Consider the following 5,194-nt stretch of genomic DNA (forward strand, 5'->3'; position numbering starts at 1 on the left):
TGCACTCAGCCTCCACACAAGGATGCAGAACACCCACAAACTGGTCTAATTCATAAAGACATGAGCACTGATCCTGTCATCATATTCATGAAGAACTGACAGCTCTGGCATGAAACTGAAAGCACACACAGTGAAGTCCTGAGGCACAGTAACAATTGTACAGAGACCTGTACAATTGTACCAGGTTCAGATCATTTTCCAGCTGCTTACAGACGAGCCACGGGCTTCTTTCTCTCTCAGCATCCTTCCTCCAGCCTTTACTGGAGGTAAATCATTGATTTATATACCCTGGTCCTTCCCAAAAATTTAATGGTGTTTTGGTCAGGAATTGCCACAAATCACAGCTCAATGCTGCCAGACAAACTGGGAAGAAAGAGTGCATCATTAAGTAATTGGCTAAATAACAGAGACCCACTTTCTGTAAACAAATTCTCCTATTAATCAGTACTCAGGAGTTTGGATGTGGTCCAAAGTTACTTACTACTTTCTGCTTTGTGACTGTAGTGACATATTTTTAACAGCATCTTTACAAAAGCAATTCTTTTTGTAGTTCTGGGCCGGGTTAAAGCAAAAGACAGTCAAATGTTAAAAATGTGATAAAAAATTCAAGTAATGGAAAGGAGCTGAAGGTTTGTGTTAAATGGGAAGTACTTGACTAGGCTGACTCAATCATTGTCAGTTCTAATTCACCTGTAATTAACACAGCTCAGCACACTGAGTGGTATATTAGCAGGGCTATATCAATTATTCTGGCCAAGTTAATCTATAGGATAGAAAGTAATGAGCCACTTTAGGTTTAATTCACTAAACAGTACACAGAAAAGCATTTCACCTATCCAGTACCACAGAAAAAAAAAAAAAAAAACTCACACAGAAAGCAGTGAGCACAAACTCCTGTGATGTGGCATGCTGCCTGTTACCTCTGTGCTGCTCTTGGTGTGACACCTGTCCTTAGGATAAAGTGTGCACTTAGGAACGATGGGATCTGAATCACCATTGCATCTTTATAAGTCTGTCTGCATGTAGGAGACTAAAGCCAAACAAAAAACATAATTCCTCCTGACAGACGTACGCAGCATCAGATGTCTCTAAGAGTCCGGGTAGAAGAAATACTGGAGCATCTGCAGGCTGCTCTGCTTTTCAGGCAGAAAACTCAGTCCATGGCAGCCTGCATGCTCACTGTTATCTTCTGGAAACTAGAAAAGCATATGTTACAGCAGCTGCTGCACTGTGATTTCCCCCCTTGGACTCTGTTAAGGGCATTCAGCTAATTGTAGCACTGTAATTAGCTGTGTTCTGTATCTCAGAAGCAATTTTTCCTACACAGGAGTATTCCACTGGCACCATTTCTCTGAGGAACTGTAAAAAGGCATGTTAAGGTTAATAAATGGGGAAAGAGAAGGAAAGATAGTAAATCAGAATAACTGGCCTAAACTGGGTCTATGATGACTGCAAGTTCTGGGTCAATCCTGAACAAAGTGGGCTGACAGGTTGCAGCCCTCAGTGAGGAACCTTGTACCAGCTCATCCAAGCCAGATCTGCCAGCCCTTACTCCATCAGCCCCACATTTCAGGTCAGTGGCAGATCCAAAGGACTGGGGGGTTTTCCTGTTTGTATTTTTTTGCCTGTGCAGAGCAAACCTACAACCTACAGCTGCAGCTCTGGCAGCTGTTATCACTCCTGCAGTTCCTCTGTGCAGAAGGGCCCACGTACACTTCTGCACAGCGGCCTTGAGGCAAGGATTCAGGAGAGCACTCCAACATGTGTAAAGCAATCCCTGCCAGCACTTGAGCAGAAGAATAATATCAGGCATATCTTTAATTCCCTGTAACTTCAGTGAATCTTCAACCCATCGAACTCGAGCTCCCACTTAAGTACTGCCAGAATAAAGATGGTTCCTTCAACTGCAAAATACATATGTTGCCGTTCATTATGATTACATAGGCATGTAGGAATGTAGGTGTGAAACTCTTTGTTGTAGTTTTCTAGTTACAGAACTGTAGGAGGTTTCTCCATGTACAAACTGCTGTTACTCTGGAATCTGTCAGTTTAGGTTAAACACCTAAACACCTATACATGAATATATGCCTATACCACAGATAATTACTGCTTCATCTTGAATAGATATTAACTCAGGAACAGATGTGCAAACAGCATGATTAATGATTTTGTCTTTTCATCAGAAATAAAGGGTTTTTTTGCTTACAAGTCTAATTTAGGTATGTTAAAAAATTTGGCATCAAAACATTTTGATATATATGGGTAACATTTCTCAGTTTCAGGGGGCATGGTGTTCAGGGATAGGTGCACTTTCAGGAGGGTAAAAGTGGGCTGAATGTAAATCAGTGGGCTGAATGCAATTAAGTATGTTTCTTACAGATTATTAAATGGCTTTTGCATTTGATCACAAGATATATACTCTTACACATACGACCATAACAACACATATATTATAAATACAAGATTTATAATTATGCAGCTAATTGTAATGTTCTGCCAAACTTGCTGAATGAGCAGGAGGAGGCTCAGAGATCTGGTATGTCTTGATATCAGCACAAACCCAGCCCCCAGTGAGCCTTAAGTTACGAAACCCCTCACAGCCACTGGTACTTTACTTGGAGGTCAAAATGCTGAAGGAAAAAAAGAAGATTAAGACAGAGAAATCCCTCTGCAGCCTGTGCTATGTTGGCATTGCTGCCAAAGATGAGAGTGCAGCTCATACCCAAACCAGCTTGAGCTAACCAACTCTCATATGACTGCAGCACACAAACCCACCTTTGCCCAAAATGGTTACATCTCAGCGAGGCCAGTCTGTCCCTACAATTCACATCACAACCCCACAGCAAGCCCTGAAGGTCACAGAGGCTACTCACAGCGCCTTGTCTCCCAAGGCATGACACAGGCAGAGCAGTTCCACCTCTCCTGGCAGGGTCTCTGCTGAGAAAAGTAGTCACACCCTCAAACACCACACACTGTTCTAACACCCTTGATAAAAATATCCTCAGAGGCATCTGAGCATCAGTGAAATCCTGCAAACCATCAAATGTTGTGGATAATGGAGCAACCCATGACACCTGCCAGGCAGAGAGTGGCAGCAGGTGTCACTCAGCCATGCTGCTGCCCCACGTTCTTCCAGGATCGCTTGTCAAACAAATTTTCTTTTTAATTTTGTTGGGTTTGGAGTATTTTTATGATGATGCACTACTTTGCCTGACTTTGGGAGTATAGGCAGTATTGTGGACAGGCAAACTGTCCAGCAGAAGGGAGTTTTCTTCTTCACATCAAGTGCACAGGCAGTCAATTGGTAACCAAGCTCCTCCTTGGGTCCCAGTGACCTGACAGAAGTCTGAAGATGGGATGTTCTTGCTTGCTCTCTGACCGTCTCCTCCCCAAATCAATGTGTGTGAGCACATGTAAATAATGCAGGAGTATAACCAGATTTTTCCTCACTGATTATTCCTCCTGTAGCAAACCAAGCTGCAGGAACCCAGAAACCTGCTACTGTTCAACATTACCAGCTGAGTGTCAGGAAAGGGTCAGCAGTGCCACACAGACAAATCTCAAGGAAATTGCAGGTCTTCACCAGGGCACAATGTTATCCTACGTTTGCCAGCTGGCAGTTCAGTTGATCCCTTGATTTCACAACCCCATCACTTTCTTTGATTTCAAAGATGATAGGGAGGTGAGGGGAGGAGGAGGAGAGATCAATACAAAGGCACATGCTGGCTGGAATTAGTTAGCCCATCCATCAGAATAACCCTGCTGCAGTGTTGGATACAAGGGTGTGCTGAGCACAGTGGAATAAAGTGACAGAGTGAACCTCAGAACCACTGCAAGGTCAGGATAAAAGCTAACATCACTATCAGCTAAAGTGGAGCAGATGACACTGAAGGAAGAAGGTTGAGTGGATGGTAGGGCTCTTGGAAAGGACAGCAAAGTGGGGCTTTGCCACCCTACCCTCCTGTGCAAGATTTGGTTCCAGTTCCTGGTCCAGATGGACACAGGTCATGCTGTTGAGGCCAGTCCCAGGGGAGTTCTTAGCAGTTGTTAATGATTCCCCATGATTCAGTCCCTGCTGAGATCACAGGGATGCCCCGAACCACACACGTCTCATGCATCCTTCCTGTCTCACATTTAATTCCTGAAGTGTATAAGGCCTTATGATTTGATTCCATGATTTTAAAGTTAGAAGAAATGTTGTCAGGCAAATCCCATGTGGTGCTGGGTCACTCCCTCCTTGACTCTGACTTTTCCTGGATACACTTGAAGAGATGGATAGGATGATGTACCCATATCCTTATACTTACTTTACAAAGCCTGCTCTGGTGAACAATTATCTTTTTCGGTGGCTTGCTCCATCACTCACCATAAATAAGGTCCTGATTTCTAACTAGCTTCTTTCTAGATCCTCAAAGCTCCAGTTGTAGCAATAAACAGTAATAACAACAGCTATAATGATAGTTGCATGGAAAACAGTCCTTTTCAAAATGGATGGACCTTTGTGAAGAGAAGTGCTGAGAACATGATTGCTGCTTCTACACAAAGGGTATAATTGATCATAAAGTTACAAGTCACGTACTCAGAAATGCCTCTCCCACCACCCAGCAGGCAAATTATAATTCTTCATCAGTGATCTGGCGACTGTGCATGGAGCTGTAAGAGAGCATTTGACACGGACATTTGTATCCCAACCACTTCCATCTTCTAACGAGGCTGCTGTATCCGCACAATAAGCATTTACCCCATTATGGGAAAAGCAGCATATTTTCCCCCAGGCACGAACTCTCAAAGACATTCACAGCCACATAAATGGGTGTTTGCAGGGCCCACATCTCCTTACAGCTTTCCCATTAGGAAGGGGGGGCACTGGGAAGCTTTCCACTAGGAACGGGCAGCATCGCTTGTGGTCCCTCCTAGGCAGGGCCGTGAGGACCAGAACTTCTGAAAATCCATGGAAACCTTCTGCCAACAACCTGTAGGCTTCGCAGCCAACTTTCCCAGCTAGAGCAGCCGAGGAAGGGCGCTCCTCGGGCAGCTCCGGGGGCCGGAGCGCGGCACCCCCGCGGCGGCGGGCGGTGGGCGGCGATCCCGCCCCGGGGCGGGGGGAGGCGGGCGGAGGAGGCGGGGGTGCGGGGCTGCGGGCTGCGGGCGGGCAGAGGCGAGCGAGAGGCGGCGGGAGGCCAGCGGGGCGGTC

Source organism: Chamaea fasciata, unplaced genomic scaffold (genome assembly GCF_029207755.1).
Source record: "Chamaea fasciata isolate MVZ Bird 193981 ecotype frontalis unplaced genomic scaffold, bChaFas1.0.hap1 SCAF_3, whole genome shotgun sequence".
Taxonomy (NCBI): domain Eukaryota; kingdom Metazoa; phylum Chordata; class Aves; order Passeriformes; family Sylviidae; genus Chamaea; species Chamaea fasciata.